Genomic DNA, 12,317 nt, shown 5'->3' with positions numbered 1-12,317 from the left:
GTTTTCAGATTTATCCTCTCTGGGACCCGTTTAAAAAAATATCGGTTTCACTTTTCCAAAACGCCGGATCCGTGTGGACAAAATGCCTATACGATACAAAATTTATGCGTATACAGCTAAACGTGTCTCCGTGTGGACGGGGCCTCAAACTCAATTCCTGGAGGGCCATGGCTCTGCACAGTTTAGCTCCAACCCTAATCAAACACACCTGATCCAGCTAATCAAGCTCTTCAGGATTACTAGAAACTTCCAAACAGGTGTGATTTGGAGCTGGTTGGGAATTGAGTTTGAGACCTCTGCTCTAATCTGTATACTAGTGAAACATTCAGATCTACTTATTTAGGGTGGCCATACGTGCTATTTTTCCCGGACGCGTCCTGGCCAGGATTTCTATATTTTCTAAAATATCTAGGTTTTAGCTTTGTTTGCGTGTGCAGACTGATCGGTGTAGGATATCAAAGTACCGTACAGACAGTTATGCTTTCGAAATGCTCTCGAGGTACTTTGATGTCAAACACTGATCGGTCTGAGCCGCGCTGCTTTTAAGTCGAACACACCTAATATGTACGCGTAATTGCATCGCTTTGACCGTAGATCCCACCTTCTCACACGCCATGATTGGTCCATTATGTTCAATGCCTGTATGGTATTGGTCAAATTACTTTTTGATCATTACCTTCAGCAAGCATGAAAACAGGAAAACAGAGCCAAAACAAATCCTGGCCAGGACGCGTCCGGGAAAAAAGGCACGTATGGTCACCTTAACTTATTGGATCTAACATAGCCACTTCACTTGCAAAATTAGCTTCATGGAAATCACAACTAGGTTGTATGCTAACTAGCTAGCATAAAACAGTAGCATGAAACATATGTGTTTACAAACTTGTGTTTATGTAAAATATTTTGTGGTATTAATATAATGAACTAGCATTTAACACGCATGTTAGAAAAGATTGAGCAGTAACACTTATTGGGTCTATTTTAATTGGGTCTAATTTCGTAATTAGCAGTAAGAGATTAAATCAATCTTTTTTTTCCTGTATTCGTTTCCCTTTTCCGGTTCTACCTGTCATTTCCCGTTCTCTTTCCACTATCTTAAACATCCTATATATATATTTCCCCTGTCTTTCTCTGTACTTTGCTGTGTCATTCTGTAACAAGCCCCCTGTGAGTGTGTGCAGAATAGCATGCACTCTTTTAACATAGTCACACTGCAGCCTCAGAGGAGGGAAAGTAGGGCAGGATGACTTCCATGCTCCAATCAAAACTAGGAGAACTTGAACAGCAGCCTGGAGCATCTGATGCCATATAGACTTGATGTGGGAAGGAGGAGAAATCTAGAAGCTTCCACTGCAAATTACAGACTGTGTCAATCATGGCTTTCTAAATCAGGTAAAATGGTTAAGTCAAGTGGTTTAGAAAATATACAGAAAGAGAAAGAAATCCTCCTGCCAGACCATTTATTCACAAACTTGTGCTAGAAGATTTGAGTGAATGCTAGGTGATGGTCTACCACATTTATTTCTTATGAAAATTAACCATTTTTACCACAAATGAAACCAAAACTAAACCATGGTAACCACAAATTAACCATCGTGTTGCTACACTAACCCCAGTTTAACCGTGGTATTGGTAGTAAAACTGTGGAATACAAATGGTAAACAATACACCAAAAAGCCATGGTAACTATACTTTTGCTATAATAAAACCATGGTTAATTTTCATACGGTGTGTGTTTGGCTGGTTAGCATTAGCGGTTAGCACATTCTGGTAAATGTCACAACTACACTGTTTTAGGCCCAAAAAGTATATTTTCCATTGACAAAAATTTCTGTAGTCACATGAGCAAATATGGCAGATTTAAATCTCGTACTTCTGGAGCTACAAAAACATGGTAAATGTAAAATCAAATCATGAAATGTAGAGGAACAAAATGGGCAAGTTTAGTTGTGTGCGCACATAGGCTACACTTAGCTGTGCAAACATGCCATGAGCTACTTTACTCAATGGAAAACAAATACAGCATGACTGATATTAAACTCCTAAAGTCAAAGATTAGCACACTTTTAAAGCTCACAACATATGTTTATTACATTACTTTTATGTTCAAAAGCATAAATGTATAAAACATGCCCCAGGACAGATGAAAACAGTTGCTGCACTTTCTTTTTAAACATATGCTGGTATTGAGTTGATTTCTTTTTCTACAGGGAAGCTGAAAAATTGTGTAATTTCTACGGGTTTTGTATGAGATGAATGAAGGATGACAGAGGCAGAAAACTATTATGTTTGAATTCTAGGGTGGGAGAGAAGTCGTGTTCACATCTGCCCACTTATAGTACATACTGTAGCACAGTAAGGTGATCTCACAAACATCAGCCAGTCTAGTGTAATGCAATATTACTGCACAATCATCAATATGAACATAAATCTGAACAGACTATTTCTTGCGGTCATACAGTTGGATGCTAACCAGCAGACGACTATATAGCCTAAGTATCAGTATAGTGTACTTTCCGTGGCCTGTAAATATTGAATAACTGATATACTGTGTGAAATATTTGTACTGATATATTTAAACAAAGACATTCTCATCCTCCATATACCCTGTTGAAAAAAACAGCATATGCTGGTTAGGTATGTTTTGACGCTGGGATGCTGGTTTAAGCTGGTCCTTTGCTGGTTTATGCTGGTCCTTTTGCTGGTTTGTGCTGGTCCTTTGCTGGTTTATGGCTGGTCTAAAGGACCAGCACATTCACATTCTAAGGACATTCTATTATGCTCCAAAATCAACACCAGACCAAACAAAGCTGAAACATGTTATTAGCCTTTAGAATTAGCATTATCCTAACATTTAAAACTTTGAAGAAACCAGAATTGGAAATTTGAATGTTAGTTTTAAGGTATTGCTAATTAAAAATAGCCATTTAAAATGTAGTCTTTGGAAAACCAATCAAAATACTGATGACTCATCCTGCACTCATGGGCCTGTCCATATTTTTGTCCGATAAAATGCTGTCTGGAATGAATTTGAAACTTCACACCACCTGACATTGACTAGAAGTAACAAATTATGGTCGACTACAGTACATAAAGGATATTTGCTATTGGCTAAAACATCCCAGCCTATAACACAAAATATATATATATATACAATGCATCTGTGATGATGTCGGTCAATGAATGTGTTTGAATACACAATCTTAAACCTTGGAGGAAAAAGTTTTAGTCATGTAGCGCCGATTTAGAAAGCCAACTTTCATTAAAAGCCCATCTGGTCAGCTGTGAATTACCCCGTTAAGGGTTTACATGCAAAACTGACAAAGCAAAGGTTTTTTGTGCTCGATGTCAAAATGTAATAACAGACCTTTCATGACCTGAGAAATAAACGGCATTCAGTTTTACACAACCTTGCAATCTGTTGGCTTATTAAGCATAATCAGAGTTAGCCTGTGCATGTAAATGCACTCATTATTAGCAATTTTCTTTCCATTTTTGACATTGGTCAATATTGGAAGATGAAAAAACAAGGTCTAATATTTTCTAAAACAGTGTAGGCTACTTTTCATCTATATCAGGCTGCAAAAACAGTTTTTTATAGCTTTATAATGTGTTTTTTATAACAGATAAAAGTACAAATTAATAACACTGGCCATAATGTAAAAATAATTATCTCCTAATCTTTATCAGCCAGAATTTATACATTTATACATAAATGCATCACTAAGTGCAACAGCAATGGTTTATAAAAAGAGTTAACAAAATTTTTTGGAAATGAAACAAAATAAATAAATAAAAATCAAGCCCACTCGCATGTAAATGTATTGCTAGAAACAACCTGGCCATATTTCAAGCTTTCAGGCATGAGCCAAGCATGAGTAATCAGCAGTTCCTATTGGACCGCGGTACTTGTGGATGAGAGGCTAAATATGAAGAGTTTGGCACTACTGGAATCATGAAGCAGCTCCAAGCAAATTAACACAGAGCTCTGCTGAAAATGTTGCCTTAAATGCTTGTTACCTTGAAGTCAGTCTGAAACAGCATTCCAAAATGTTTTTATCTTCACAACATGATATATTTCCAAGGGAAACTATGCATTCAATTACAAAACAATGTACGTTTGTACATTTTATTTATTATTTAGATTTTTTTTTTGTTAATCCACCAAGAACTTAAGTGCTAGTGGAGCACACCATCCAACTGCCATTGGTCGAAAAAGCAAATAGCCCCGTCTCCAAACTGACACTATTGGCTGAGCCAAAGTTGCACACCAAAAAACAAAGAAATGTTTTGATAGTAGCTACCACAAAGCCACAGTGTTTACTCTTTTCATGGGAATCGACTAACAAATGGCTTATTCAAGCTTTCAGTAAGTTTTTTTCTTTAAAATCCAACAACAGCTCTGTAGCATTAGATATCAGAAACCGTGGTAAAGAGCTCAGCTGCACAGACAGGAAGTGTCGACTGACCAGCCAACGACCCCTTAAAAAAGAATTCAGCTGTCTGGAGTTCTCACAAAGAGCTATCAGCGAGAAAACCGACACAGTTGGAACAGGAGGGTACGAATAAATTAAGGAACAACCACTGGGCTGTTAGGGCAGCTTGATTCTTGGTTTGCTCTTCCCAACATGTCACTGGAGACTTCTGTCTGAGCTATCTGAATGTAAACTAGCGGTCGACCGTTTTAATAAGCAGGGTTGAACTATCATTGCATATCTCAAGATATATTTCTTTTTTTCTAATGAAAGAGAAACATACAAGGAAACTCACATTAGGTCGACACTATTTACACCAGGGATTCTCAAATCTGGCCCACGAGATCCACTTTCCTGCAGAGTTTAGCTCTAACTAGAGGTCGACTGATTGTGGATTTTGCCGATACCGATAGCTAGGTTGGACCACACTGGCCGATACCGATTAATTAACCGATAGTTTTTAAAATGGATACTGAACAAAAACTAAAATAGTGCTTTATTAAAAAAACAGTACTGAACCATACTAGTAGTAGTAGTAATAATAATAATAATAATAATAAAAATTTTGAAATTAACACACTCTAACAAGGAGCAATACTTTCATTACACAGCTTTCATTAATCGTAATGCTACAACTGGACTCTTATTTTAAAGTGTTACCATTTCATTTCAATAGTCATGCTTAAAGATGCACATCTTTAAATATATACACAAAGTACATCTTTAAATATATACACAAAGGCTATAGCATTAAAATGATATACATATGGATATTGTATGTATACTCTCATGCTTTAACTGCTTCTATTCTTGAACACTTGATGATTATCTAATCAAAATAAAAGCGCAGCTCTGAGTCTAGGAGAACTCACCGGTATCACACACACTCCGGACGCGTCACATTCAATTCGAGCAGCAGTCTAAAACAGTTTATTTGATCACCAAATGGACACAAGTTTACTTCAAGAATGAATGAACAATTTGGCATGGATGAGTTTGAAATTCGGTGTTTAAAAAACGGAGCAAACGGAAAGAGAAAGCGCGATCTATATTATAGCTTTATAAATGAAGCATTAACAACAATTTGGGACAAATATAATGTAATTTAATGGAAAACTAGGTGAATGGCGCGGCAGGATTTTCTGTCGGCTGCATTTAAATCCGCGTCTGATGTTTCCCGCTCTGTCCAGCGTGCAGTATCACGTGTCTAAACAAATAGCACGTGCTGTCAGTGATTTCAACCACTAGAGGCCGCTCTCGCACTGTGTAATGACAGCAGACCCTTCTCAGCCGCTCCAGCAACGGACGCAACCCGGAAAACTATCGGCATGGATTTTTGCCGATAACGATAGTTCCAGCAAAAAACTACCGTGCCGATTAATCGGCAAAACCGATACATCGGTCGACCTCTAGCTCTAACCCTAATCAAACACACCTGAGCATGCTAATCAATGATTCAGGATCATTAGAAAATCACAGGTAGGTGAGTTTGATCAGGGTTGGAGCTAAACTCTGCAGCGCATTGGCCCTCCAGGGCAAGATTTGAGGAACCCTGATTTACTCCCTACTGTTGGTGGGAATGCAATGACTTTGGCTGATGTCAGCAGGGTCATGACATAAGAAATACAGAGTTATACAATGTAAAAAATTAATCATGGGTCTTGTAATTTTCATTTAAAAAATTGTGATTCAGTGTTGTATAGAAAATATTGAGGACTTTTTACTAATAAAACCAAGTGATGTGTTTTCCTCATTTTTTAAAGGAAGTTTTGGGGCTTTAATTGAGGAACTGATTAAATAAAAAAAAAAATTAAGGAAAGAAGGATACCTATTTATTTGAAGAGAATTAGCTCAATTTTGCAGTTTTATTTTCGAGGTGATTGTTAGTTCCCAGCATGCTTTGCATACAGCTGGATATGGAGAGTAAATGTAGAAATTAAATGCTATTTTATGTGTTTTTGAGTGAAGGGAAACATCTATTAATGTTTAATGTTCAGTTATGTTTGACATTTGAAAGAGTTTCTGTTACATTGTAGTTTCCATTGCACAGTGCAATCGTTACCATTGTGCAGAAGAGTAGAGCTTATGGTTATGGATACTACTCCTCGAAGGCATGGAGCTTTGTTCAATGAGCAGTAACTTTGCTAGTGCTAGTGCAGTTTTACTAGTATTTCTCAAATATTTTCCTGCTTGAGCTGTTTGGCTGTATACAGTCTTTTAAATGTACAAAATAACTCAAAGTCAAATTCAAACAGGCCTCACTCAAAATCACAGACTTTTGAGAATCAACTTAAAATAAATGAGCACATTTCACTAATTATATTAAATTCATTGTGTCGTAGATTAATTAATTTAGGAGATTTCACATGATTCATTCAGGTAGATTCCATTAAAAAATCAAGCCTGAAAAACTACTCAAAAATATTATGTGTAACATTCTTACCATTATTTTTTTTAAGTAAATAGCTCATTCCATTTTTTTACAGTCTACTATTCTCAGCATCAGATATAGAAACTGAAATAACGTTAAAGCAATAGTTCACCCATAAAATAACATTTGGTGAGAATTTGCTGACCCTCAGGGCATCCAAGATCTAGACGAGTTTGTTTCATCAAATCCAATTTGGAGATTTTTGATGGAGAAAGCGATATTATGGATTCATATAGCTGGAAGCAACAACAGTTTGCGGTTAAAAATGTCTTAATATCAGATTTGTTTCATACAAACACACAGCTTTTCACTTCACAGAATATTAACTGATGGACTTGTTTGTGGATTACAGTCATGTTTTTATCAACTTTTTGGACTCTCATTCTGACGGCACCCATTCACTGCAAAGGATGAGCAAGCGATGTAATGCTAAATTTCTCCAAATCTGTTCAAATGAAGAAACAAACCCATCTACATCTAAGATCAGCAAATTTAAATTTTTTGGTGAACTATTCTTTTAATAGGCTACTGTAATTAATAAAATGTTAACATGATATTATGCAAATATTATTAATAAACCTTTGGATGCTGATTGGTCAATAAAGCATGGCTAAATTAAAGGCAGAGTAAGTGATTTCTGGTAGCCAATGTTGATATTTGAAATCACCAAATCAAACATGCCCCTACCCCAAAAGGGTCTCGCCCCTATTTTGATAGCTCCGCCCCACATATACGTATGCAACCCAGGCAACGATTAGTTCTGTGAAACAAAGCAAAACCAATGTAACACCGTGTCTACATCGGACGCGAGCGGTGCGGCGCAACAAATCCCCGACAGAAATCTGCTGCCGGGTTCTATTTATGACGTGCTGACACACATTTCAAATGGTTTTCAACGGTCGTTTGATCGCGTCCAGTGTAGGCAGACTTTAGCTGTTGTAGACACGGTGTTACTCACCTATCGAGAAGAAACAAAGCAACCTCGGCGTCCGATCGCAGGCCTCCGCTCCTTGAGTTCTCTCCAGCGCTGGAAAGCTGATCCGATATTTACACGGGTCCTACTTCTTGCCTTATCGTTCCGCAGACGTTTCCCCCTTTTGTTTTTTATCCGCCATCTCGATCTCTCTGTCGCTCGGCTCGACTAATGTCCGTCCCATGCACTGAACGCTCTCTCCTCCACATCACCAGTAGACACGCCCCTTATTGCTGATTGGCTACAAGTTTGTTTTGCGATTCGGCCCGAATCAGCTTTCTAAAGTGTTTTTGAAAAATCACATACCCTACCTTTAACAAGAGTGAAGGCCTTTCATACTTTATTGCTTAATTCATTTAAAAAATACATAAACTATATTACGTAGACCTATGCATTTTTAACTGCACATTGAATGTATTTACATTAAATTATATCTCTTGTAAAGTGAACTAAGCTCGAGAAGGACACTATGCCAATTGGAATAGTATTACTGTTGTTACGTTTATATTAAAATACACAAATGTTTATATATATATTTAAATTATTCACTTAAATATTGTTTAATTGTATTTGTTTGTTTATTTTGTTGTCTTAATACAACGTATTATTTGCAAAGTCTATACTTTGAATGTCTGACAGCTGCAGGGCTTTTTTGCCAATAGGATTCGGTTCAATAATGTTTAAATAAGGGAGGAGGCGGACAGCAGGCGACTTTATATGAAAGTGGGTGACATCAGCTGCAGATATGAAAAATATAACGGAACAATGCAGCGCTCTAACGTTTTAAAAGAGTCGTGCTGGTTAGGGAATTCAGTAATCACAGTCACATCCGAAAGCAAATAAGCAATGCTGCTCGTTGTGGTTATTTGCAGCCCATCATTCCATCCCGATTCAAGGCACAGCAGCTGTAATACAGTCATGTTATCATATTTCTATCGCTGATTTGTCTTACCTCTGTTGCAAACGCAACTTCAGCCCTCGAAGACCGAGACGTGGCAGGAGATCTAGACGTATCCGAACGACTTCATGTCAGATCTAGAACGGCTCTGTTTGGGTTTGATGGGGTTCAGATCACACCTCAGGAACACTCAATCATCTAATAAATGGAATGGAACTGTGCGACGCTCCCGTTTGTCCCGACACAAAGTAACGCTCTCGCCTTATGCCTATCTCAAAATGTGGAAAGGCCGCTCGAAACGCCGTTTTCCAAACGCGATACAGTTGGGATTTGGAAGTTAACCGCGCACACCTGCATCCTCAAGAGATGGAAGGTGATGGAGAGATAAAATAGCGGTCCATAGCATGCCATAACCGCTGGCGTACAGCTGTGTACTCTGGAGCGCGGATGGCAGGAAATGCGCTTGGAGGAAAGGAGGCGCTTAACCAGTCAGAGTGGAAACGCGTGCGCTGGATTCAACCCTCATGAAGCCTGACGTCATGCTGGACAGCAGAACTTCTAGACTTCATTCTTTAGTCTATAATAGTATTGCATATCAAGACCGGTTCTATTGAGGTTCATGCAGAAATCAAACGTTTCATCAGTGCTCTTTCATCCACATTGTATACAGACATAAACTAAACATGACATAATGGAACAGAATGTAAAAATGGGGCATGGAAATACACCAAATAGTATTCGTTCAGTTTTACTGAACAATAAGGATTGCGTGTTTAACGAAAGGATTGTGTTTGTTTCATGACATTCAGAAATTATTGCATGTATTTCCTTGGACATGCAGCCGACATTATTCTGAATGCATATTCTATTGTCTTTATTATTTATAGACAAAGCGTTGCAATTGTAAGCAGCTTTGTGGCCAGTGTCCCAACAATATTGATTAAGTGTCATTCTATTAAGTTCATTCATTTCCCCGTTGTTTATTAGTTAGTTATACAGATTTGTTCATTTAAATGTACATAAAAAAAGCACAGAATCCCAAAAGAATAGATACAATTTCCATAATCTGATAGGTTATGAAAATATTATTTATTTATTTATGTTTGTTTGGTGGTTTTTGTTAGTTAGTCAAACAGATTTTGTTAATTGTTTCAGAGTACATCAAATGTGAATCCCAAATCCCACAATTGTGTGTTTGTTTGTGTTAGTGGTATAGATTTGTGAATTGTTTCAGAGTACATAAAAAACGAACAAACAAACAAATAAATATGTGAATCCCAAATAATGGACAACATTTCCACGATCTGATAAAGGGTTATGAAGACAGTTAGTTAGTTAATTAGTTTGTTTTGCTTGTGTTTGTTATACAGTTTTGTAAATTGTTTCAGAGTACATAAAAAAGTGAATGCCAAAGAATGGACACAGTTTCCACAATCTAATGAAGGGTTATGAATACAGTTTGTGTTTATTTATTTAGTTTTCTAGCTTGCTTAATTAGTCAGTTAGTCCATTCTTTTATTAATTAGTTATATAGATTTACTAATTTATTACTAAGGTATTTCTGATTACCCTTATGAGGTGTAAAGACTGGAAAAGTGCTTTGGTGCCCTCTAGTGAAGCAAGAAGAAATTTTCCATATGAACATAACTATGTTCACACAAGGTATAGAAGTGATGATTGAAAAACAGTCATGTATTTGAAACAAAAACAAAAGCACCAATATGTTAACATTAATTTAGGAGCTAAAAAGAAACAAGTGATATGTGTGATATGTAGATGCTTGCCATTTATATTAGTGGGATTTTTTTTTTTTATAAAGATGTCAAAAGTATTGCATGTGTTGATCAAAGAAAAGCATTAACAGTAAAAATGGAATGAATAGTGCTTTATAAAATATATTTTACAATTTCATTTGCTCTTGTCCTCTTTGTTCTTTTTTTTTTTTGCAGATGAGTTGATAACTGTAAAATGCAGCTTGTCACTGTCACTATTTACCCAGCCGTAAATAGAGGAGGGGCGGGATAAATACTGACCAACCATCCTACTTGTACAATGACTGTCTACAACAATGGAGAAGTCAATATTACTGGTTACAGCTTTTTTTTTTAGTACAATTCTTAAAAATTAGATACTAATACCTTGCTGCCATGGATATTCCAAATCATCACAACCAAAGCGTCTCAGCTGGAAAAATGCTGTGCCACCAAAATGTTTTCAAGCACTACCAGCTGGTCGTTTTAAGAAGAGCACCGACATTTTTCAGCTGGCTAAAAACTCTTTGGTGGACGCCATAGACTGTACAAAAACATAGACGTAGTGTCCGTGATGTCACCCGTAGATTTCCGAAGAGCGTTTTTGAAGCTCAAAGTGGGCGGAGCGGGCCATCGCCATCTTAGCAGCGCGTCACTTCCGGATAATCGGAAATGGGTAAAGAGGCGGGAGCTGGTTGCTAAAACCACGCCCGCCTAGCTCGACGGCGGTGACAGCAGCGGCGATCCACCTGTCATTCAAGTGGCCACACCCTTAATTATGCAGCACTTTAAGGCTTAATTCTGTCAGGACCACTATCGTCAAAGATGATTGATAATTAGCATACACTTTGGATTGGCGGTATGGTTCTGTTCTGGGCAAGAACTCCCTGCGCCTCCATGCAGCCTAGCATTGATGAGAGCAGGGAGAGCAGCAATAACCCCCCCAGGGTAAACAGAACAGAACCAACATAAATGTATTGCAGATATTGTTAAAGTTCAATCATTTTATGTACACATTTTAGAATTAGTCTGATTCAAGGAGAATCAGAAGACTGAATCCCGACTGACAGAGGAGGAGTTGGGGATGGAGGAGGGTAATTAGCTATTGAGCAATGCGAAAACTGCTGATAATACTGAGGGACCTTATATATGAATGCTTAGATAGGTGTCGTAGTCCCATAGGTAGATGGGGATCAGCTGAAGGTAAGCTGATGCGAGCTTGACTAACGTGACCTGCCAGAACTAACGCTACGCTTGATTATAATTTAAACAGATGAGTTATAAAAAAAATTTACACCCCTTACAGTTGTCATGAAGGGCAAAATTAGCTATATATACCAAAACCACTTTTTGTACCAGGCTGTAAACATGTTTTTTTCTGCTGTAATGTTGGGCATTTTAACATGGGGAGTCTATGGGACTGACTCCCTTTTGGAGCCAGCCTCTAGCGGCCAGTCGATGAATTGCAGTTTTAGTCACTTCCGTGTTGGCTTCATGAGAGAGACCAGAAGGTTGCCGCTCCGTGGACACACGCTATTGAATATTTATTGTTAGGCATATGGCCTACTAGTCTTTTTTGCATTTATGCAATATACTGGAGCCAAACCTGAGAAAGTAGACCAGAATATTATACTGCGTTCCTGGACACGTAATTTGCATAGCTATAATTCATAGACAAGGATTATGCTAATTGTGAATGAGCATGCACGAGCGCCCTATTTACGAATGATTGGAATGCATTAACATACATGTTTAACTATCAAATCGAAAGTTTATTTGTGAATCCGGA

General features: G+C 37.7%; 1 protein-coding gene across 2 annotated transcripts in view; it reads right to left on the bottom strand.

The window, feature by feature from the left end:
- The window catches only part of osbpl5 (oxysterol binding protein-like 5), a 68,654-nt gene extending 59,421 nt beyond the window's left edge, over window positions 1-9,233 (bottom strand). Inside the window, exons 1-2 of one of the 2 annotated variants that reach the window (XM_016230333.1) lie at window positions 8,832-9,233; window positions 7,052-7,142 (exon numbers count right to left, since the gene is read on the bottom strand). The gene's annotated coding sequence lies outside the window, so the exon portion shown is untranslated. The remainder of the gene's footprint in view (window positions 1-7,051; window positions 7,143-8,831) is intronic. The other variant, XM_016230332.1, reaches the window with a different exon arrangement.
- Window positions 9,234-12,317: the final 3,084 nt, after the last annotated feature.

The sequence above is a fragment of the Sinocyclocheilus grahami genome, unplaced genomic scaffold (assembly GCF_001515645.1).
Source record: "Sinocyclocheilus grahami isolate Dianchi unplaced genomic scaffold, SAMN03320097.WGS_v1.1 scaffold367.1, whole genome shotgun sequence".
Lineage (NCBI taxonomy): Eukaryota > Metazoa > Chordata > Actinopteri > Cypriniformes > Cyprinidae > Sinocyclocheilus > Sinocyclocheilus grahami.
The sequence above is the reverse complement of the archived record's forward strand: the minus strand, read 5'-3'. Positions and strand labels throughout refer to the sequence as shown.